The sequence below is a fragment of the Hordeum vulgare genome, chromosome 5H (assembly GCF_904849725.1).
Source record: "Hordeum vulgare subsp. vulgare chromosome 5H, MorexV3_pseudomolecules_assembly, whole genome shotgun sequence".
Lineage (NCBI taxonomy): Eukaryota > Viridiplantae > Streptophyta > Magnoliopsida > Poales > Poaceae > Hordeum > Hordeum vulgare.
In genome coordinates, this window is record NC_058522.1 from 112,186,102 (window position 1) to 112,211,570 (window position 25,469).

Consider the following 25,469-nt stretch of genomic DNA (forward strand, 5'->3'; position numbering starts at 1 on the left):
CATAGTTGATTTCAAAGTCACTATTCACACTGATCATGCTGTTATTAAGTACCTCATGGAGAAGAAAGACGCTAAACCTAGACTTATCATATGGGTTCTCTTGCTAAAAGAATTTGATTTGCACGTTTTCGATAGAAAGGGTGCTGATAACCCAGTAGCAGATAACTTGTCTAGGTTGGAGAACGTTCTTGATGACCCACAACCTATTGATGATAGCTTTCCCGATGAGCAATAGAATGTCATCAATGCTTCACGTAGTGCATCGTGGTATGCTGATTATGCAAACTATATCGTTGCCAAATATATACCACCTAGTTTCACGTACCAGCAAAAGAAGAAATTCTTCTTTGACCTGAGACATTACTTTTGGGATGATCCTCACCTTTATAAGAAAGGAGTAGATGGTGTTATTAGACGTTGTGTACCTGAACATGAACAGGGACAGATCCTACAGAAGTGTCACTCCGAGGCCTACGGAGGACACCATGCGGGAGATAGAACTGCACACAAGGTATTTCAATCAGGTTTCTATTGGCCTACTCTCTTCAAGGATGCCCGTAAGTTTGTCTTGTCTTGTGATGAATGCCAAAGAATAGGCAATGTCGATAAACGTCAGGAAATGCCTATGAACTACTCACTTGTCATTGAACCATTTGATGTTTGGGGATTTGATTATATGGGACCTTTTCCAAAATCCAACGTGTATACTCATATCCTAGTTGTTGTTGATTACGTCACTAAGTGGGTAGAAGCTATCCCCACTAGTAGTGCTGATCACAACACCTCTATCAGGATGCTTAAAGAAGTTATCTTCCCTAGATTTGGAGTCCCTAGATAACTAATGACCGACGGTGGTTCACACATCATTCATGGTGCTTTCCGTAAAACGCTTGCTAAGTACGATGTCAACCATAGAATTGTGTCTCCCTATCACCCTCACTCCAGTGGTCAAGTAGAGCTAAGTAATAGAGAGATTAAACTGATTCTGCAAAAGACTGTCAACAGGTGTAGAAAGAATTGGTCTAAGAAGCTCGATGATGCACTGTGGGCTTATAGAACTGCCTATAAGAATCCCATGGGCATGTCCCCGTACAAAATGGTGTACGGTAAAGCATGTCATTTACCTCTTGAGCTAGAGCATAAAGCTTATTGGGCAATCAAAGAGCTCAACTTTGATTTCAAACTTACCGGTGAGAAGAGGTTATTTGATATTAGCTCGCTTGATGAGTGGAGAACTCATGCATATGAGAATGCCAAGATGTTCAAAGAGAAGGTTAAGAGGTGGCATGATAAGAGGATACAAAAGCGTGAGTTCAATGTAGGTGATTATGTCTTGCTATATAACTCTTGTTTAAGATTCTTTGCAGGCAAGCTTCTCTCTAAATGGGAAGGTCCCTATGTTGTTGGGGAAGTATATCGTTCCGGTGCTATCAAGATCAACAACACAGAAGGTAATTGTCCGAGAGTTGTAAATGGGCAGAGAATCACGCATTATATCTCAGGTACTCCCATAAATGTTGAAAGCAATATCATCAACACCATAACTCCGGAAGAATACCTAAGGGACATTTATCAGCCTGTTTCAGACTCCGAAAACGAAGAGGTATGTGATTCAATAAGAAAACAGAGTCCAAAACTTTTCCAGTAGGAAATTTTCTCCGTTTTGGAATATTTGAAAAAAAATACAAAAATTGAAAGTAGTCCGGAAAGTCGCGAGGAGGCGACAAGCCTGCATGGCGCGGGCCCACCCCCTGGCCGCGCCGTGAGGGCTTGTGGCCACCTCGTGCGCCTCCCGGACTCCGTTTTCGTGTGGGGTACTCCTCCTGGTCTGAAAAAAAATCATTATATATACTTCCGTTTGGTCTGACCCCTGCATCACGCATATTTCCTCTGTTTTTCGTTGCAGATCTAGATCGTCATGACTTCCCCAAAAGCTCTGAAGGACAAGATCTTCGAGAAGGTCATCAATCCCTACCTCACGGGAGTGCTGCAACACCCTCAATCTATCGAGATGCGTGAGGGGATGTTGCACATCCGTGATGTTGAGGGGCCTAAGAAGACCGAAAGCGTGGAGACGAGGCTCGAAGCAATGGAGCAACAAGTCTTCAAGTACCAAGGGATGGTGGAGCGTGGACTCAACGCCAACCACATGATGATCACGGAGTTCACCAACAAGCACAGGATTGATGCCAATGACATTGGGAAGCACCTCTCCAGGCTCTATGACAGGATCGATCACCTCCAAGCCCAAATCTATGACCTGCATAACCAAAACTGTGAGTATGAGTATAGACTTAAATCAATACGGTTGGCTGCAGATTTGAGGATTCCGGAGACTCGTTCATCTTTCCATGATGGAGCACCTATGCCTTGGAAGACGGAGGATCAAACTCATGTTGCAACAACTCCACCATCATCATCTCCAAAGGAAGACACACTACTAGGACAAGGCCTGCTAGTGGTGCACTATAGGTGCGCCACTAGCATCACGCCATTAGAATTTTTTACTAACGGCGCACCATAGGTGCGCCATTTGTATTTGATATACTAATGACGCACCAGGCAGTGCGCCATTAGTATAGCTCATGGTGCGCCATTAGTATTCCTCCCAGGTGCCCCATTAGTATGCCTCCCAGGTGTGACATTAGTATCCCTCCCAGGTGCGCCATTAGTATGCCTCCCAGGTGTGCCATTAGTATAGCTCATGGTGCACCACAGGTTATACTACCAGCTCTAAAAATATTCAATTATTATCCTCACACCCACAAGAAGGTTCAAGATAAACACATATTACACCACAATGTAAATATGTTTATAAACATGCACATACATTGAACGCAAGTTGACAAACAAATTAACCTAGAGGAAGCATAGTTTTGACCATCTTAACAATCATCTAGAACACACAAGTCACAAAAAGATAAGGAATATTGGTTACTATGAGAGACTTCAGATGGTCCAGAACACACAAGTTTGTATCTACATGCACAAAGTGCAAGCTCCAAAACACTTGAAACACCAAATGGTCTACAATACAATAAGGTCCATGATTACAGGTTATTTGGTCCATAAACGCTATAGAGTCATCATGTCCATGTGCATCAATAGGTTGAGTACCTAAAAACATTTTGCACAAATTTGTCAAGAAAGTGGAACCAGATCAAGTTGTTAAAATCTCATATGCGTATTAAAAATATTTCTAGTACCATATGAAACCTATCACTTGTCTTTTATCTCATATGGTTCTGGTGATAGGTTATGTCTTTTATCCACATATGGAACAACATCATTACCACAAGCCTACGGTCGGTAAAGGAACAAATGCTCGAAGGGAAAAAACGTGAATATTATGTAGGTACAATATTCCATGCAACTAATCCTCATTCACTTTTAGGACTATAAAACGAACTATTCACTGTGGCTTTGACTCGCCACAGCAGCAAGTAACAAATTTATTTCTGAAAACGTAACAGTAGTTCTGCCTTTGATATAACATGCTGCCGAGGGAACAGGAAAGCATAGCTCTTCTCGTAAATTAGAATCCATAACCTATATTTTTTTTAAAGTTAGTAAGGCCATATTGATTCCTGAGTAAGAAATAGCAGACGATGATGAGCAGATTGTCTCCATATACCTGAACCGCACATCGGGTTCACAACAGGAGTGCACTTACGCACCCTTATGTCGACGACAACAGCGTCAGAGGTGATGAAAGTTTTTGCCACCGATGCAGCATGCTCCAAGCAACACCTCACCACCTGTTTGCGCAAAACCCAGTTAATTTTTGTTTGAGCCTGATGCTTATGCACAGAAAGGAGGGTAAAGATACTAGTTGGTTGTGAATAAGGAGGGACATAGAATCCCTCTTCGAAACGTCTTATCAAACTGGTCACCCCAAAGTTAATGGGTTTCATGCCATACAATTAGATATTGATTAGGAAAAGCACCAGATCGCCATTTTCGGAGAAAACATAAGGGAATCAAGGATTCTCAGGTACATTGTCTTACTTGAGAAAAGGGTACGTACCACAGCATCCTCATATGAGAATATCGGTTATATGACGTGGTCAAAGAGAATATTGCTTCCGCAATCACATACCTTGGTTGGATCAATAATACCAGCAGCCATCAAATCCTCGTACTTTCCAGTAGCGGCATTGTAACCATACCTGGAGTTGTCAATGGCAAGGACCTGGATGAAGGCAAGTTCAAATTAGTTACGTGTAAGTTGCTGAATATCAAATGCATACTTGAGAACAAATTTGAGTTCCGAACCTTCTCAATAACTACGCTGCCATTAACGCCAACATTTTCTGCAATCAGTTAGAGTGGATAACTCAAGGACTTCCTTACAATTTCAGCCCCAACGTTGAAAATACGAAGAGGGGATTAGCTTGTTGCGATGGAAGAAAAAACACCTTGAACTAATGACAGGATTCTAAACCCTGACATTTTGCGGATGAGGATGTCATTCGCCTTGTTTCATACCCTCTGTTCATCATTCTCAAGGGTTTGTTTAATTGCATCAACTTTTGATGCAAGCCTTACAAGGGTACATCCACCACCGACAACGATACCTTCCTCAACAGCCGCCTGTCCACAACGGAAGTAGTTAATTATCACATGAATGAGTACATACAGATTATGTTGTACTAGAAGTAAAATCAGCACAGTTCGAAAAAGTGCAGTTGTACAGTGCACTAGAAGGCCAGCTGAATCCACACAGGTACACAATCCCAAAAATCAACTGGAATTGAACCGGGAGAAAACATTTACCTTTGTTGCATTCAGCGCGTCTTCGACCCTCAGTTTCTTTTCCTTTAGCTCGGTTTCAGTCTGTGCTCCTACCTACAAACCAAGAGTATTATGTTATATCTATTATATTCTGCTAATAATGCAACCTAAAAAGTGCACTACTGGGTGTATTTCTGGAATTGTTGCCTAGTACATCAATAGATATCTCAGTGTGGTACATCAGATGTACCTGAATGACAGCAACACCACCATATAATTTGGCTATCCTCTCTTTTAGCTTTTCTCTTTCATATTCATGTTATGTAGCCTGAAAAGAAGTTGTTTCTCCTTATCATGGCATATCGTCCTCCAGCTTGACCAGATTCAACGCTGATCTTGCCGCCCTCCTACCTGAACCACCATCCAGCGATGTCCTTTTTGCTGATCCAAACAGTTTCGGTCCATTCAAGCCATCAATGTCGGAATAATCAGCAGCCTCCTGCTTGACGTCTTCAAGTAGTAGACCAGCATTGGGCCGCCTAGGTATGCTGCTTCCATCATGCAACGCCCTTGCTTCTGAGACTCTTGAGACCGAGGTCTCCAACATTGAGGAGTCATTTGAAGAAGATAGTCTCTTTCTGAGTAAACCACAAAGGGAAAACAACAAATCAGCTAGCATAGCAACTAGTCCCAGTAGAAATACTGAAGTGGCAGGTTCTCACATTTCACACAAGTAATAAATCAAGTGTACAATGGGCATTTGTGTCCACAAGCCGACATAGCTACAGACAAATGGACCTCCATTGCATTTGCACGTCGCAGAATATCAAATGCCCGACTAAACAAGGGATGTAGTATGAAGGTTGCTGAGCCATCCTACTGAACTGGCAACTGGAACCAAGTAAACTACCCTGACCAACAGGAGGTCCAAATCGATGTGCAACGCAAATGCATAATGGCCTTTCATCATGTTACTCCACACACGGACTCCCCGCGGAACCACGACGCGTGATGTCGAAACTCGGTGTTTTTGCTTGCATCAAGCTCATACCAGGATTACATGGCCCGTGACTACGTTGAAGTGTATAGTTGACGGAGTATTCTGAAGCGGCGCAAGATTAAAGGCCGTACAAGCACTAGCGCACTATGGCAGCCACATACCAAAGAAAAACATGGGTAATGTTGGGATATTGTCACAAATGAATTGCATCACATTGCAGGATTACTTCATCCATGGGCATGAACGGCTTTGGTTCACGGGGTGTTTTCAGGTGGAGCAAGACAAAGGCCATAGCAGCACCAGGCAGCCGCTAAGTAGGGAGAACAGAGGTAAATGTTTGGATCTTTGTCAGGGACAAGTCCTCCCTCTCTTGTCTATGAAGTAGAGCAAACTCGGCACTAGACACAGACTCCATGACACGTTTTTTCTATCAAAATTCCTTGATAATGGTGTTGTTCCTTGCATTCAGCAAGAATATCACCGTGGTTTTCTGCGTGCAACTCAGCAACAACTCCACCAAACTAGCAGGTATGGAGAGGGTGAGAGAAGATACCTCGACGCCGTACTTGATGGCGATGCCGGCGAGTGTGTCCATCCGGGACATCTGGTGCTGGAGGAAGCCCTCCTGGCCGTGGACGGGCGAGCAGCAGGACAGTGAAGAGGAGGGCGGCGTCCGGTCCGGCGACAGCATGAGCGCGCCGCCCAAGCCCAGCCCTCCGTGGGTCCCTCCGTAGAACTCGTCGGACAGCGGGTGCGAGATCCCCATACCAACCAACCAACCAACCAGGAAAAGAAACCCCCGCTTGTCGTCGGCGGCCCCAAATCAAATCGCGCAAGGCACGCGGATCCCTCCGTCCCGGCGGCCGGGAGGAGGTGCTCGGGCCTTGGATGGGAAATGTGGAGGGGAAGGGTAGGTTGTGAGGGTGGTTGGCTGGGTGGCCTTTGCTTGTCGACGAGGGAGGGGGAGGAAGAAGAGGAGCCAAGCAAAAGAAAAGCCTCCTCTGCTCCGCTCTGCTCTTCCCCGGCGCCTTAATCAACCAAGGCCGACGGGGAGTAGGGGCGAGGGCGAGGCCGGGACCCCCTGGCTGCGGAGGGAGGGTAGGGTGGCTGCGGGTCCGGAGGAGGGGCTAGATGGCACGTCGACGGGGGAGGCTGCGGAGGGGGAGGTGCAGTCGGCGCCGGGGAAGAAGTAGAAATACCGACGCGGAATATATCGAGAACCAGGACGGATGCCTACCTTGGTCGCGGGATTCGGCGGATTAGACGAGGGTTTGCAAAACTACTAATGGCGCATAATGTCAGTTGTGCTTCCCTCGCAACGGCGCCAGGAATAGTCATGTCGACGGCACTAGGAATCCTTCTGCTGCGGCTACGCCTTAAGGGACTTACTAGGCAAATATGCAAAGGATTTCCCCCGTGGCCTTGGAGCCTTGCGTTGGTGTTCCCTCGAAGCGGAAAGGGTGATGTAGCACAGCGGTGGTAAGTATTTCCCTCAGTTTGAAAACCAAGGTATCGATCCAGTGGAGGAGTATCACAAGATCCTGCACAAACACAAAAAGCTTTCTCCCAACGCTATGAAGGGGTTGTCAATCCCTTATAAATTGTTTGCCAAGTGAGAACTGAAAGCAACAAAGTAAAAAAGCAAAGTAAAAGCGAAAGTGGAAACGATAGATGTGAATAGACCCGGGGGCCGTAGTGTTTACTAGTGGCTTCTCTCATGAAAGCAAGTAGATGGTGGGTGAACAAATTACTGTCGAGCAATTGATAGAACCCCACAAAGTCGTGACGTCATCTATGGCAATGATTATATCTATAGGCATCACGTACAAAACAAGTAGACCGATACTGTCTGCATCTACTACTATTACTCCACACGTCAACCGCTATCCAGCATGCATCTAGTGTATTAAGTCCAAAAGAACAGAGTAACGTCTTAAGCAAGATGACATGATGTAGATGGACAATCTCATATCAACGATAGAGCCCATCTTGTTACCCTTGATGGCAACTACTTAGTGTGTGCCTTGCTGCCCCTACTGTCACTGGGAAAGGTCACCACATGGTAAGAATCCAAAACCAAGCACTTCTCCCATTGCAAGAATCATAGATCTAGTTGGCCAAACAAAACCCAAGACTCGGAGAGACTTACAAGGATATCAAATCATGCATATAAGAAATCAGCAAAGACTCAAATATAATTCATCGATAATCTGATCACAAATCCACGGATCTCGACAAACACACCGCCAAAGAAGATTACATCGGATAGATCTCCATGAAGATCATGGAGAACTTTGTATTGAAGATCCAAGAGAGAGAAGAAGCCATCTAGCTACTAACTACGGACCCGTAGGTCCGAAGTGAACTACTCACGAGACATTTGAGGGGCGATGATGATGATGAAGAAGCCCTCCAACTCCAAAGTCCCCTCCGGCAGGGCGTCGGGAAGGGTCTCCAGATGAGATCTCACAGAAACGGAAGCTTGCGACGACGGAAAAGTATTTTCGTGGATCCCCTGATTTTTTGATGTATTTTAGGGAATATATAGGCCAAAGATCTAGGTCAGCGGGCGCTCAGGGAGGCCACAAGCCCTGCCACCGCCGCCTCCCCTTGGTGGCGGAGTGGGGGCTTGTGGGCTCCCTGGAGACCTCCTGGCTTGGCCCAGAGGCCCCTTGATCTTCTTCCGTTCGGGAAAAAATCATTTCGGGGATTTTATTCCGTTTGGACTCCGTTCCAAAATCTGATCTGAAAAGAGCCAAAAACACACAAAAAACAGGAACTGGCACTTGGCACTGAATTAATAAGTTAGTCCCAAAAGATACAAAAGGTACATAAAACATCCAAAGATGACAAGATAACAACATGAAACCATCAAAAATTATAGATACGTTTGAGACGTATCAGCGCACCACCTACAAATGCGCCATTAGTAACCCTGGTTACTAATGGCGCACCAGCTGGTGGTGCGCCATTAGTAGTTTTGCCAAAAAAATTATAGTAGTGGCGCACTGGGTGAGTGGTGCGCCATTACTAGTTAAACTAGTAATGGCGCACTCTGCCCCGGTGCGCCATTAGTATTTTTTGAAAAAAAGTTTGTTAGTAGTGGCGCACTGTGTGTGTGGTGCGCCATTAGTGTCCGCCACTGCTATATAGTAGTGGCGCACCACTTGTCTGGTGCGCCATTAGTATCTATATTAGCTATAGCCCTTTTCCTAGTAGTGACAACTAAGCATGGGTATGAGCAATCCCCTTGGCTTGTGCCAAGCTTGGGGGAGTTGCCCCGGTATCGTATCACCATCACATCTTTTGCCTTTACCTTTGTTTTAGTTTGTTCCTTTTCAGTTTTCTTTTTCTCTAGTAGTTTAAAAGTCTTAGTGTTTTAGTCTTGAGTTTTGCTTTGTGTCACCCCCGATGTATTTGAGCTCGTGAGCCATATAATAAAGAGTGTCTTAGTTGAAGGGTTTTGCCTCTTGCCATGATCAATAGAGTGAGAATAGAACAAAAGCATGAAAGATCATGTAATGATCTTATGGGAAGTGATGGCTTAACATATAAAAAGAATGATGATTGAAACTTGTTGAGGGTAGGCAAACGTAGACCTTGGTCATTGTTGCAATTAATAGGAAGTGATAAAGAAGGAGAGGTTCACATATAAATATATCATCTCTGACACCATTTATGATTGTGAACACTCACTAAACTATTGCATGCCTAGAAGTAGATGTTGGACAAGGAAGACAGCATAATGAATTGTGTTTGCTTGGCTCCGAACAATGTTATATGATTAGAGATCGCTTAGCATGTGACGATTATTTCCACCTCATATTAGCCAAAACTCCCGCACCAAGTAGAGATACTACTTGTGCATCCATAAACCTTCAAACCAGTTTTGCCATGAGTGTCCACCATTGTGACAGCCCGAGACCGACGTTCCAGAAGATTCCCCCCTTTATTCCGTTTTCTTCGTGTGTTTAGTTTTTATTCGTTGCATCGTCATGTAGTTGCATCATCGCATCATGCAGCCCGTCGCTGTTGCTGTCCGCTGTTGTGTCGCTGCCATTTCTTGCTGTTGCTAGCATTGCTGTGCCGCCGTTTTGCTGCTGCGCTGGTTGTTGATGTCCCGTGTTGTGCGAAGGTGCTGACGCCATGGCTGATCTCGCTGCTGTGCCGTGCCGTTGCTGTCCATCGCTGCTACGTTTTGCGGTTGTTGATGTCGGTCGGTGCTGCTTGGAGTTGCCTGCGCCGCTGCCGAGTGCTCGCGAGCGGCTAGCTTAGCTGTTGCTGTCGCCCCGCGCTCATGCTGTTGTGTTGTCCTGTGTCGCTGATGCTTTGCTATTGCTGTTGAGCTGCTATAGCTGCCGGCCGAGGCATGGTGCTGCTGTAGCCGCTTGCATGCATGTTGCCTGAAGCTTTGCTAAGTTGTTGTGCGTTTTGCTGCTAGCTAGTCGTGCCATAGCTTGTTGCCGTCGCTGTCGTAGCTGCTGTAGTCGTGTCGCCGCTGTCGCTGGTTGCCGTTGCTGCATGCATGATCACCGCCTTCGTGGGTCCTCGACAAGTTCGCCGCGAGCACCACGACGCCCCGACGACCCAGGACATCTACGGATTCGTGAACGACTACCGACGCCGAAGACCGTCTGCCGACGCCGAGAGTACGACTACCGTCGACGAGACCGTGCACCACTACTTCAACCGACGGCGCATGTACGACTACTTCCACGACGACCACGACATCCGCTTCGACCGAACCCCTCCGATTCGCACGCGTCGAAGGTATACCGAGGGGACATGTCATGTATCGTGTGCTAGTGATGTTTGAATGCATGTGTTGTACAAGTTGAATGCATGTATGCACCGTATGTATGCACCGTTTATTTGCCGTGCACATCGTCCTCCTTTTCGTTGAGCCCTCGACACTTGGGAACCCAAGATACGGGATCACCCCATCTTTATTTACCGTTCCCGCACGTGTTAGTATACGTTGGCACCGGTTTCTCCTCGAGTTATCGGGACCAGAACGTTGCCGTGGCATCGTTTCCGATTCGCCACCTTGTTTTCCTCTCGCTCGCCCTGGCGACACCATGCTTATTTCCTCCTTGTCGTGATGTTTGAACTCGCATGCATGACGCATTCATGGCATATATGTTGTGTTGCTTGTTCTTGAGCCGTAGCTCCGTTCAAAGTCCGACGTGCTGTCGACTAGGATGACTTGTAGGTTCATCGCTCACCCCTTGCCATGTTAACAACAGTTAATATTGTCGTGATAATTAACGGGAGTTAATTAAATATTTAAACGTGGAGTTTCGTCGATATGCAACCCGTTGCATATCGAGCTTCATTTAATGTGTAGTGTATGTGAGGTGTTTTTCCGTGCCATCCCGTGCATCGATGACCTGTTCATGCATCATATTAGGGTTGCATCATGTCTTGCCTTGTGGTGGTGAATACTTGTGTTGATGTTTGTTTCCGGTTTCCTCCGTCTCGATAGAGTTCCGCAAGCGTGTCGGAATGTGCGGACCCGTTCGACTACGTCGGTTCGCTGACTTCACCGAGTTGTTCTTCTTCCAAGCGGGATCTCAGGCAAGATGATCATTTCCCCAGATACCACTACTATCATTGCCATGCTAGATTATCGCTTCTATCGCTTATGTCTCATTGCCTACCACCGGTTAAATGTCAGCCTATCAACAATGCCATGTTAACCTTCAACCTGTTCGACCTAGCAAACCACTGTTTGGCTATGTTACTGCTTGCTTAACCCTGTTGATAGCGTTGCTAGTTGCAGGTGCAGATGCGTCCATGTGAAAACATGGGTTCCTTGTTATATCACCATATATAAATGCTATTTAATTTAATGCACCTATATACTTGGTAAAAGGTGGAAGGCTCGGCCTTTCTAGCCTGGTGTTTTGTTCCACCTTTGCCCCCTTTAGTTACCGACTACCGGTGTTATGTTCCATAATTGAGTGCTCCTAACACGATCGGGGTTGTTATGGGGACCCCCTTGATAATTCGTTTCAGATTAAAGCTGTTCTGGCAAGGCCCAACTTTGGTACTACATTTGCCTAATCACTAATACACTGCATAGGGAGTAATTAACCCGAGGAAATTTAATCAACCCCCGGGCCAGTGCTCCTCATGAGTGTTGGTCCAAACTAGAGCCATTTGCGGGGCCAACCCGGGGCAACTCGGGAGATTTCTATCAGGCCACCGTACGCTGTGCTTATCCGTCATGTCCTGAGAACGAGGTACGCGACTCCTATCGGGATCGTCGACACGTCGGGCGGCCTTGCTGGATTAGTTTTACCTTTGACGAAATATCTTGTGCATCGGGATTCCGGTGATGCTTTGGGTAATCTTAGAGTTGAGTTTTTCCACTAGGGAATCCAACGAGATCGCGAGCTTCGTGATTGAGGATTACTATGCGGCTTGTGGTAATTTGTGATGGACTAGTTGGAGCACCCCTGTAGGGTTAAATCTTTTCGGAAAGCCTTGCCCGCGGTTATGTGGTAGCGTGGATACTTTGTTTAACACTGGTTCTAGATAACTTGAAGTTAACTTAATTAAAATATGCCAACTGGGTGCGTAACCGTGACTGTCTCTTTCGTGAGTTCCTTCTCTCATCGAGGACACGGTGGGGTTATGTCTGACGTAGGTAGGTGTTCAGGATCATTCATTTGACCATCAGTAGTTCACGTCCGTTATGCGTAGATCTTCCCCCTCTTCTTTCTGGTACTCGTAAGTTAGCCACCAAATATATGCTTAGCCGCTGCTGCAACCTCACCACTTAACCATGCCTCACCCATTAAGCTTTGCTAGTCTTGATACCTTTGGAAATGAGATTGCTGAGTCCCCTGTGGCTCACAGATTACTACAACACCAGTTGCAGGTACAGGTAAAGGTTACTTGACGCGAGCGCGTTGATTGATCATCTGGAGTTGCTTCTTCTTCTTCTTCTTCTTCTTCTTCATCGATCTAGGATGGGTTCCAGGCCGGCAGCCTGGGATAGCAAGGATGGACGTCGTTCTTCTTTTGTCGTTTGTTTTCGTCCGTAGTCGGACCCTGCTCTTACTCTTGATGGTTATGTATTGTATTGATGTGACTCTGATGTAGCTTGTGGCGAGTGTAAGCCAACTCTGTATACATCTCTTCTGTTCAGTACATGTACTTGTAACGATATCCATTCTTGCGACACGACGAGATGCACTTCTATCCCTGACGAGGCCCTCGTGCCAAATTGAGGATAGGGTCGCACCTTGGGTGTGACAACCATACCTACCTATGGATTGAATAAGATCCCTCAAGTAAGTTGTCATCGGTGCAAGCAATGAAAAATGCTCTCTAATATGTATGATCTATTAGTGTGTGGAAAATAAGCTTTATACGAACGTGTGATGAGGAAGACATAAAAGCGACAGACTGCATAATAAAGTTCTTTATCAGAAGAGGCAATATAAAGTGACGTTCCTCCGCATTAAGAGGACACGCATTCAAACCTCAAAAGCGCATGACAACCTCTGCTTCCCTCTGCGAAGGGCCTATCTTGTACCTTTACTTTTTGCCCTTGAAAGAGTCATGGTGATCTTCACCAATTCCCCCATCTCGCCTTTATCTTGGCTAGCGTCATATGCTTGGGAAAGATCTATATTCATATGTCAACTTGGAGGTAAGTATTCATGAATTATTATTGTTGACATTACCCTTGAGGTAAGCAGATGGGAGGCAAAACTGGAAGCCCCTATCTTTCTCTATGTCCAGCTGAAACTTTGATCTCAGGAGTACCACGTGAGTTGTAGTAACTGTAGAGAACGAAAGAATGATTGAGTATGTGGATTTGCTTTACAAGCTCTTATTTGACTCTTTCCGATGTTGTGATAAATTTGCAATTGCTTCAATGACTAAAGGCTATCAGTTGTTACTTCTCGGTAAGGTTCTTGATCCATGCTTTACTTTGTGAAGAAATTATCACTTTAGCATGAGAGATTATATGTTGGTATTGTTGTTCTGATCATGATCATGATGCATGCATGTTCGTATCTTGTTTTGTCGACACCTCTCTCCCTAAACATGTGGACATATTTATTGAGCTAGGCTTTCGCTTGAGGACAAGCGAGGTCTAAGCTTGGGGGAGTTGATACGTCCATTTTGCATCATGTTTTCATGTTGATATTTATCGCTTCTTGGGCTGTTATTTCACTTCACGGTACAATTATTATGCCTTTTCTCTCTTATTTTGCAAGGTTTACATGACGAGGGAGAATGCCGGCAGCTGGAATTCTGGCATGAAAGTGGAGAAAGTTTTAGATAACTATTCTGCGCAACTCCAAACGCCGTAAAAATCAACGAGGATTTTTTTTCCGGATTTATCAAAAATACTGGGCCGAAGAAGTGCCAGAGGGGCGCCAGGGGTTGGACACAAGCCTGCACGGCGCGGCCACCCCCCAGGCCGCGCCATGAGGGCTTGTGCGCAACCTGCTGGCCCACTTGCCCCCCTCTTTTTCTATATGAAGGGTTTCGTCCAAAAAAATCAGGGAGGAGCTTTGTCGTGGATTCGCCGCCGCCACGAGGCGGAACTTGAGAAGAACCAATCTAGAGCTCCGGTAGGACGATCCTCTCGGGGAAACTTCCCTCCTGGAGGGGGAAATCGTCGCGATCGTCATCACCAACACTCCTCTCATCAGAGGGGACTCGTAACCATCAACATCTTCATCAGCACCATCTCATCTCCAAACCCTAGTTTAGCACTTGTAACCAATCTTCGTCTCGCGACTTCGATTGGTACTTGTAAGGTTGCTAGTAGTGTTGATTACTCTTTTTAATTCATGCTAGTTGGATTACTTGGTGGAAGAGTTTATGTTCAGATCCTTGATGCTACTCATTACCTCTCTAGTCATGAATATGATTATGCTTTGTGAGTAGTTACATTAGTTCCCGAGGACATGGGATAAGTCATGCTAATAGTAGTCATGTGAATTTGGTATTTGTTCGGTAATTTGATGTGTTGTATGTTGTTTTTCCTCTAGTGGTGTTATGTGAACGTCGACTACATAACACTTCACCATTATTTGGGCCTAGAGGAAGGCATTGGGAAATAGTAAGTAGATGATGGGTTGCTAGAGTGACATAAGCTTAAACCCTAGTTTATGCGTTGCTTCATAAGGGGCTGATTTGGATCCACTAGTTTAATGCTATGGTTAGATTTTGTCTTAATTCTTCTTTCGTAGTTGCGGATGCTTGCGAGAGGGGTTAATCATAAGTGCGATGCTTGTCCAAGTAAGGGAAGTACCCAAGCGCCGGTCCACCCACATATCAAACTATCAAAGTAACGAACGCGAATCATATGAACATGATGAAACTAGCATGACAGAAATTCCCGTGTGTCCTCGGGAGCGGTTTTCCTCCTATAAGACTTTGTCCAGGCTTGTCCCTTGCTAGAAAAGGGACTAGGCCACTTTGCTGCACTGTTGCTACTTTTTTTACTTGTTGCTTGCTATGAATCATCTCACCACACAATCACTTGTTACCGACAATTTCAGTGACTGCAGATTTTACCTTGCTGAAAACCACTTGCCAGATCCTTCTGCTCCTTGTTGGGTTCGACACTCTTACGTATCGAAAGGACTAGATTGATCCCCTATACTTGTTGGTCATCACGCAACTTCATAATCTTCCTCCCAATTCCGCCGCATACCTTGCTGCATTTGTAATGCTATGCGAATGCTTTTTGGGTTGTCCCCCTCATTGGGGACTATTTAAACACATCTTCACTGTGCGCTCCCAATCGGTGAAGAAAGCAAATCCAAGTGATAGTAGAACCCATGTCATTCAGTTGTCTGGTGGTCTGTGGATTCAGAAGAGGAGTAGGAGTACGTATCGTCAGATGACCCTTCCCTAGTCAGTACAGAACTGGCAGTCGACTTGGTTTTATTGTAATGATATTGCATATCCAAATATGTCGACTCATCTTCCCCCCCCATTCACTTTGGAGCGACCAACTGCTCCTAGAACGATAAACGTGTCAGATGAGGAGAAGGCTCACATAGAGATCCTGGTAAGTGAGGTGGTTAACTTGGTCCGTAGCGGAGTGACTGGGATGGACTTGCTTGAAACATTCCTTGGTCGGCGTATTCAACGTCTTCACGCGAGGGATCATGCCATGTGGCATTATTCGGGCCCTCAGGATTCCAGTCGGTCACACCCAGAGGAGGTTTCTAAAGAATTTGTGGCTCAGTGGCTCAGAGGCATCACTGGAGCCTGCGACAATCCATTAGGAGCAAAGCCGGTCTTGCTTTTCTCTACAGAAAACAAGCCACGGAACTTGGTGAGTTATTTCCTTGTCGGTTACTTTCATATCTTTGTCGAGTGATTGAATCTTCGGCCGACTGACTTTGCTATTTTTACATCTTTTAGGAGTGGACAAACATGCATTCATCCATGCTAACGGGGATCAACTTGACGTTGGTGGGGAAAGCGAAGGTGGCAGCACCGACAACGACCATGTTGAGGACAGCGAGGGGAGAGAAGATGACTCGGAGGAGAGTGAGGAAGAGATTCAGCCTCATCCACGCACCGAGTCTCGATCCAAGCATCACCATGATCCGGAGGATACCCCAAGAAAGACCTTAGTGTAAAGCACTAGGAATGTGAAGCGTGACCGAGCTGCCACAACTGAGTCGGTAGAAAAGGCTGCCAAACAACCCAAACCTGACGCTCCCAAGCCTCGGAAGGCTCTACCCTGAATGAGGATTGTTGTGCCAGTCGCTTCAACATGAGCGTTTACTTCTTTCTTTCTTTTTCATTGTGAAATTTCATGCCTTTGATGTCCGAGTGGAATATGCTTGCCAGAGCTGCTACATCGGTGACGTCGCCTCCTCGAGATGAAGATCCATGGACATGGACAGTTCGGACATGGCCACCTCCCAATGAGGTACGACAAGTCTTCATTCTGTTCTGTTTTCTAGATATGATTCGTCGATTGGACTAACTGATATTGTCGATTGACAGCTACAGAAGTCATCCACTTGGAGGACGCCGAAGAACTGCGGCAGACGGCTGCTGAAATAGCTAAAACCATGCGTGAAACACCGGTGTCGAGTGCTCCTCCAGCCGGTTCGATTGTTGTGACTACACCTCCTCCAGCAGTTCGATTGTTGTGACTGAAGTGCCGAGTGCGCCTCTTTCGTAACTCCTGTTACCTCTGCTGCAACGCCGACTCCTTCAATGCTTGCATATCCTCTTCACCGTGTCCTGGAAGACCATACTGGAGCTGCTAAAGAGGCCATGATTCAAGCTGAACAGATTATGCTACAGACCAAGGAGGTGTATGAGGATAGCAAGTTGGCATACGATGCCAGCTCGGCGCTTGGAGTTAACGTCCGAGTAAGTGCGATTATAAATTCATTTCCGATTGAATCATGTCCATCTTGACTTTGCACCCAATGGGTGTTTTCTTGTGTTGTATGGTTGCTTGTTTCTGATCGAGTGGGGCACACTGAGTGAACCCACTGGGTGTAGTCCCCGAGACTGCTGTCGAGTGCTTGCATCGGCAGTGGTCTGATTGGAAGAAACACTCTTCTCTTTTTTTGACTCGGCCAGGACAGACCTGGTCGAGTGGTTTTGTATCCAGTGGGGGCACGCTGAGTGCACCCATTGGGTGTAGTCCCCGAGACCGTTTTCGAGAACTTGCATCGGCAGGGGTCTGATTGGAAGACACACTCTTCTCTTTTTTTTACTCAGCCAGACCGGACCTGGTCGAGTGGTTTTGAATCCAGTGGGGGCACACTGAGTGCACCCATTGGGTGTAGTCCCCGAGACTATTGTCGATCATTTACGAAGGGCAATAGTCTTAAGAACTTGGACGGAGGGTCCTTTTTCGTACTTAGTGTACTTGCGCCACTCTGTTGGTCGAGTGAATATGTTTCTTTAGTATCTCCACCACTGAATCTTCGTCTTAGTAATGGAAAGGTCCGAACCAGCAAGGATTATCCTATGAGTTTCATGGAGATAATTTCCATCAACCATGATATGACGCTTTGTAGGGGAGTGTGTGTGGGGACGATGGGCTACCATTCGGTCGATTGAACTGCACTTCTCCACTTGGGAGTGGAAAAATCTCAGTGTCGAGTGAAATATTTCCTTGATGTTATCAGAAATCATGTGAGATTGGAGCCAAGTATGCCAACCTGGAATCAAAGAAGAACCAGCTACAACTGGATCTGGAAGTTACATCCAATGACCTGAATGTCTTGAAGAAGGCACTTGCATATAAGGATAAGGTCCTCGCAGAGGCTAAGGAGAAATCTGCGGCTACTGAGGAGAAGCTCTTGGCAGTCGGTAAGATAGAAGAAGAGAATGCCAAACTGGAGAAGTGCGAACCGAGTGGGCCAAAAAGCTTGAGCAGATGGCCAAAAGGGGGAACGCCATGGAGAAGTATCTGGGGGACTTCTTGAGCAAGATGCCCGGCATGCTCACTGGTACGCTTCTTTCACCGAGTAAATCTCTTCAAATTTTACCGAATGAATTGTGACTGACCTTTCATTTTTACTTCACATAGAATTCTGCAAGGATTTTGATAAGGAGACTGAAGAAGTGGAGTCGCATCTGGACCCTGTCAAGTCACCTGTTTTAGATATTGTGTCCATGAATATGTTTTGCCTCAATGCTCGTCTTTTGAAGGTCCAAGGGTACGTCGCCCGACTGAGAACCGCGTTGGGGAAGATCGACAAGGAGTTGTGGCCTGTAGACACCCTCCAGACTGATCTGGAGTCAACAATGAGCTGCTTGGACCAGATTCCGAATAGGGTGCAAGCATGGAAGAAGTCAGCTGCACATTGCGGAGCCGACGTGACTCTTTCGCTCGTCCGAGTCCATTGCAAGGAGGCTAGGGAAGATAAGCTGAAGGCTCTCCAGATGGATAATACAAAGAAGCTCCGGTTTGAGGACTTCATGGAGACCTTCATCGATGTGGCCACTCGCATTGCTGATGGGATTGATCTTGACACCTAATTCATCCCAAACGTATCTATAATCTCTGTTTGTTCCATGCTCTTTTGGGTGACATTGTTATATGTTTTGCTACACTTTCATACCTTTTTACACATATTTGGACTAACCTGCTAACTGAGTGGACCTAGTGCTAGTTTCTGTCCGCTGATGTCTTTCTTTGCAGGGACTTTTACCGCAATTTTCAGAGCCCCCAAAATTCTGAGAAAAATATATAAAAATCAGCGTGAAGGAAGCTTCATGAAGCATAAAGTGGGGCCAAAGGGGAGCCAGGGCTCGCCCAGGCGGCCACCCTACGAGGGCCACCTCCTGGCCACGCCACCAGGCCGCCTGGGATGGGCCCACCCCTTCTGGTGCCCTCCTTCGGCCTATATTTACTTCTCTGACGGAAAACCCTACAATAAGATCCAGAATCGTGAATTTCTCCACCGTTCCGCCGCCGCAACGCTCTTGAGATCGGGAGCGCCACAAGACCTCTTCCCGGCACCCTGCTGGAGGGAGGATTGACCTCCGGGAGCTTCTGCACCATCATGGACGGTTCCCGGACATGCTGTGAGTAGTCCTCCTTGGACCATGAGTCCATGACCGGTAGCTATGTGATGTCTTCTCTCCAATGTTGTGCTTCAATGTTTAGTCCTCGTGAGCTGCCATACATGATCAAGGCATCTATGTAATTTACCTATTATTGTTATGCTGCGTTTGCTGGGATCCAATGGATTATGAGATTAGGTTAAAATGTGATGAGTTATATATTTGGTTCTCCTTTTATATTATGTTCTTGAGTAATTCATTCATGTTCTCCATTGCTTTTTATTGCTTTCGCCAAGTAGTAGATTGTAACTCCAAGAGGGAGAGTTATGCATGATTCTGGGTTCATGCCCCCTGATGTCTAGCTTGAGTGACAGAAACATGAGACTAGGGGATGTGCTGTTGCCACCAGGGAGAAAACAACGGTGCTTGTAACCACGGTTGCAAGGATTGTTTACCTTACACAAAGTTCGTTAATGCAATTGTCCGTTCTTTGAGTTTACACTTCGGGTGGGGCCCTCAACTTAATACATGCGAGATGTTCTGGATAGATATCTCAAGGTGGATGATTAGAGAGTAGATGCTGATGGATAAACGATCTACTTGTCTTGGCGTACTGCCCATTACTTATGAGCCTCTAACTTTCTAGTAGCATGATTAGCATTGTGGTGCATTTATAATTCTGTCAATTACCGAGCTGTAATTTGTTTACCCAACATAGTTGTTTATCGTCTTTTGGGAGAGAGACATCACTAATGAACATCATGGGACTCTAGTCCATATTACCACCATTGTTTACACCTCCATCATTTACTTCTTTTATTTACTTTTCCGTTGCAATCACTATCACTATTCCCTCTTGTGTTTTGATCCTTTGCAAACTACAAGGCCAGAGAGATTGACAACCTCTCTGAACTTGTTGGGAGCAAAGTTATTTGTTGTGTGTGTAGGTCCACGTCTTCTTCTAGCGCTAGAGCAGCGAACACCTACTTGTTGAAACTCGGAGTCCTCCTGGTTCGATAAACCTTACAGTCCCCGTGTAAGGGAAATCTGCTGCTGACTACATCTCCATCTTCAACTTGGGGTAACCAACAAGGGACGAGAAGGTATATCCATCAACTCGTCATCAAGAAAATTTCTGGCGCCGTTGCAGGGGACTCCAATCTTCAAGATAGGGGAGTTGCACACTATCTTTTACCTTTGCTTTTAGTCTTGTTAGTTTGCATTCTAGTTCTTGCTTTAGAGTTTTATACCAAAAACCATAAAAAAAATAGTTGCTTTGTTCTTGCTTGTTGCTGCTACTATGGGTTCCAGTGAGAACACTAAGTTGTGGGACTTCACTAGTCACAACAACAATGACTTTATCTGCAATCCTATTGCTGCTCCTGCCACTGAGGCGACCTCCTATGATATTAAACCTGCTTTACTGAACCTTATCATGAAAGATCAATTCTCCGGTGCTGGAGATGCTGCTGCTTTGCACTTGAATAATTTTGTTGAGCTTTGTGATATGGAAAAGTATAAAGAAGTAGATGGTGATATTGTTAAACTTAAGCTTTTTTCCTTTCTCCTTGAGAGGAGGAGCTAAAGTGTGGCTTCAATCTTTGCCTAGGAATAACATAAATTCTTGGGATAAGTGCAAAGATGCTTTTATTGGGAAGTATTACCCGCCTGCTAAGATTATCCTGTTAAGAAGTAACATTATGAATTTTAGGCAGCTGGATAACGAATACGTTGCCCAAGCTTGGGAACGTATGAAATCTCTTGTCAATAATTTCCCTACACATGGTTTGAATACTTGGATGGTTATCCAAACTTTCTATGCATGATTGAACTTTACCTCGCGGAATCTGTTGGACCCGGCCGCGGGAGGAACCTTTATGTCAACTACACTTGGTGCTGCCACAAAGCTATTGGACGAGATGATGACAAATTATTCTCAATGGTACACCGGGAGAGCTCCAACAGGTAGGAAGGTAAACTCTGTTGAGGAGATCTCCTCCCTTAATGATAAGGTTGACATGATCATGTCTTTACTTACTAAGCAGGCTCATATTGATCCTCATGATGTTCCTTTAAATTATTTGGTTGCTCAAGAAAGAGAGCAAGTTGATGTTAATTTTATCTCTAGGAACAACTTTAATAATAATGCTTATAGGAGTGATTTTGGTAGAAATCCTAGACCATTCCCATCCAACAACTATGGGAACAACAACACCTATAGTTACACTCCTAATGATAGAAGAATGCCTAGTTATGAAAAAGTTTTAGAGATAGAGAAGGCTACAAAGAATTATATGCACACCCAATATGAACAAAACAAGGCCTTCTCTAGACAATTAGATGAGCAGTCTTCTATTTTGCAAAACATTGGAAGACAACTTGAGAGCCTGAATAGTGAGATTTCCAATCTCCAAACTAGACTCATCACCACGGAGACCCATGTTTCCAATATGTCTCACACACAGGCAACTTTGATAAATCAAATGGCGGCCAAACCCGAAGTGGTTGTATCTCAAGAAGAGGAAGATAGGATAAAGAGCCTTCCTACACACACTACCCTTGCTACTATACAACTTGTTGAGGATCTCAAAACTATTAGCACCCATCACATCCCTAGTCCAAGTGGACCTATTAATGGTGATGCTAATACCTCAACTTCACGACAAGAAGGTCCTTTGAAGTTAGAGACTACCAAAAAATGAGCTTAGATGACATCACCACCACCTTAATTAATGGTAATAATCTTGATTTTGATAATTGTAGTCTTTCTGAAGTTACCACTTTTTTCTAAAGAATGGCTAAAGACCCCCGCACTAGTCTTTCCGAAGTTATCACTTTTTTTGCAAAGAATGGCTAAAGACCCCCACACTAGTAGACTCAATACTGCCTTCACCGAGCACATTACCAATGCTCTTATCAAAGCTAGGGAGGAGAAGCTCAAGCTAGAGACTTCGATTCCTAGAAAACTAGAAGATGGTTGGGATCCTATGGTCAAGATTAAATTGAATAATTTCTCTTGCTTTGCTTTATGTGATGTTGGAGCTAGTGCCTCCGTTATGCCCAAAAGAATGTATGATATGCTTGATTTGAAACCTTTTGATCAATGTTCTTTTGGTGTTCGTCTTATTGATTCTTGCAAAAAGAAACCATTAGGGAGGATTGATGATGTTATTATTGTTGTCAATGATAATTATGTTCCCGTTGATTTTCTTATTATGGACATTGAGTGTGATCCCTCATGTCCATTTATTTTGGGATGTCCTTTTCTCCGCAACGTTAGTGCTATCATTGACATGAAAGAAGGGGCCATTACATTCCAATTACCCCTTAAAAAGGTAATGGAAGACTTCCCTCGAAAAAAGATTAAGCTACCTTATGTGTCTGTTATTCAAGCAAGATATTCTTTTGGAGTTGATAATACTTGATCTTTTTGCATCATGCCTAGCTCAAAGGCATAAAAGAAAGCGCTTGTTGGGAGGCAACCCAATTTGTTTTTACTTTCAGTTTTAGTGGTCTTGATGCTTGTTACTACTGTAGCAACATCATTTTATCTTTATTTTCAAGCTTTGTGCCAAATTTTAGCCTCCGATTGCAAGAAAGTTCAAAAGTTGTGCCATGCTGTCCAGAAACAGATTATGTCTGCTTGACGGAAAAATTCGCCAAAAATCACCGGATCATCTTTTTGATCTGAATGTTTTTGATAGTATGCTCTATATACTTTTATTTCTCGCATCTGTTCTGATTTTTTTGATTTGAGTTGCAGAACTACCATAAAAAAATATTTACTACCCGTTGTTCTGTTTTTCCTACATTCTACCCTGTTCTGCGTTTTCATTGTTTTGCAAATCTTAAGGTTGCTTTTTCTTTGAAAAAACCTTTTGGCAATATTGATAAACAGCAGCTCTTCATGAAAATTGTTATTTCCAGTACAGAATAAATTATTTTATTATGGGCACTAACCACTCTAATCAGCTTATGATGAGTTTCGTATGAAGGGAGTTTTCAAGTATGTGATGGAAGATGATGAAAGAAGATCCAGGAGTGTCAAGCGCTCAAGCTTGGGGATGCCCCCAAGCATCCCCAAGAAATATTCAAGGAGACTCAAGCATCTAAGCTTGGGTATGCCCCTGTGCATCCCCTTCTCCATCAACAATCATCACTTCGTCCTTCTCCATGTTATATTTTTATCACTTCATATGTTATGTGCTATGCTTGGAGCGTCCCACTCTTTACTTTTTAGTTTTATTAGTTTTTGTTGCTGTTCATAACAAGTTGGAACCTAGCCTTCTTTGTTTGGGAGAGAAACACGCCCGACTCCACTCTAGAACACAACATTGGTTTTCATGCTTATCTTTATGTGAGTTCATTATCTTTTCATAGCTGATGTCATGCTTAGCTCTTAGTTTTCATGCTTTATTTTTTTAAGAGCTTTTATTTAGGTTGCTTTTGGAACTATCTTGAGTTATCATGCTTATCTTGTTTATAGAGTTATCTTGTTGCACTGAGTTGTGTGTCTTGCATGAGTAGGTAAGTGAGGTTGATATTTAAGTATAGTAGTAACTTGCAGTAGTTTTGAGGTATCGATTTGAGTAATGTTTGGACTATTGTGTCAAGAGCTTGAGCCTATTAGTGATAGGTGTCGTACTTTGGGAAATCCGTGTGTATTTTCAAAAACTAAAAAAATTAGTTGAGAACTCTAGCTACTAGATGGAGCTCTAACCTCTCAAGGAGTTGGAATATATAGAGCACCCTCACGTTATCATAGGTCGAGGATGCGCAAGGATAACCAAACCCCCAAACACTCCTCCTCGGGGTACTTGTCTCTTTGTGAATCTTCTGACTAGATAGAGAGTTACCGATAATAAGTGCATGAGTTCTTTGGACCAATGCGACTATTCGACTGTTGGCACTTCCACCATCCATATTTTGCTAGCCTCTTCGGTACCGTGATTTGCCCTTTCTCATCTTAAGAGTTGGTGCAAACTTTGCCGGTGCATCCAAACCCTTGGCATGATACGCTCTATCATCATAAGCCTCACTATATCTTTCCTCAAAACCGCCACCATATCTACCTATTAAGGCATTTCCTTAGCCTTCCCGAGATACATTGCCAGGCAACATCCACCATCTCATGACTTGATCTTCATGTCATACATGCTTTTTCTTGATCAAGGAGCCGCATGCTAGTTGGGCCTTGCCCTTATTATTGCTACATGACGCGCTAGTCTCATTGCATATCCTGCTACACTGGCAGAGGCATACATTTACATACATCATGATAGTTTTAATTTGTCTTTATGTCGAGTACTTCTTATAAAGTGTCAAGATCTACTTTTTATTCTTGTAAAATATAGACTGTTGCCTTTAAGTGAGGACAAGATCCCAAAGAGGACAAATGAAAAGATCCCCAAGAGGAGACATGAAAAGATCCCAAAGAGGACAAATGAGAGATAAATTGAAAGAGCCAAAGAGACCACAAAAAAATATAAAAAATGAAGAAAAAGAAAATAAAAAAGAAATAAAAAGAGAGAAGGGGGCAACACTACTATTCCTTTTGAAAGATCCACACTCGTACTCCATTCTTATATTTGTACTCCATAGGGATTATAATTCATGCATAACTATGTGGGGACCCTTACACTATAGAACTTGGCTTGTATATTCCAATGATGAGCCTCATCAAATGAGCTCTAGGTCTTCATAAGAAAGCAAGTTGGATGCACCCCCACTAGTTCCATTGGAGATCTTACCTTAGCTCATATGTGCATCCATTCCATGGCAATCCCTACTCCTCACATCATATCTGTCATTTGGCTTTCTCTCGCCTATGGTTGTCCTCATTTATGTGAGCCTTTCACACCTTTTTTGTCTTCCTTCCCCACCGTTATTCTCTTTGCCATCCTAAGTGCCAACATATCTTGCTTGCGCTCATCCATTTCATGAGTGCTCAAAGTCGAAAGGGAGAGGATCATTTTGACCTGTACCTGACTAGTGGTCTGGGGATGAGTTAAAATAAGATTCCGAAGGAGACCAAGTGTGAAGTTTTAGTAGATTGAGTTCTCAATTAAACCATATAATATTTTTATGCTCTAAACCCATCTCCCACTTCTTGCACGCAAACACCATTTGGAGACATTCGAGTCAAGGACAACTAGAGCTCTTGCACCTTTATGTCCTTACTTTGCTATTTTCAATACTAAATATA

The 25,469-nt window shown here is 44.5% G+C and overlaps 1 long non-coding RNA gene across 1 annotated transcript; it reads right to left on the minus strand.

Moving 5' to 3' along the window:
• Positions 1-3,576: 3,576 nt before the first annotated feature.
• LOC123397753 lies at positions 3,577-4,306 on the minus strand. The gene is made up of 3 exons (XR_006610017.1): positions 4,276-4,306; positions 4,100-4,192; positions 3,577-3,758 (listed from the first exon to the last, which is right to left on the minus strand). It is a non-coding gene; the product is annotated as an uncharacterized LOC123397753 (long non-coding RNA).
• Between the last annotated feature and the right edge of the window lie 21,163 nt (positions 4,307-25,469).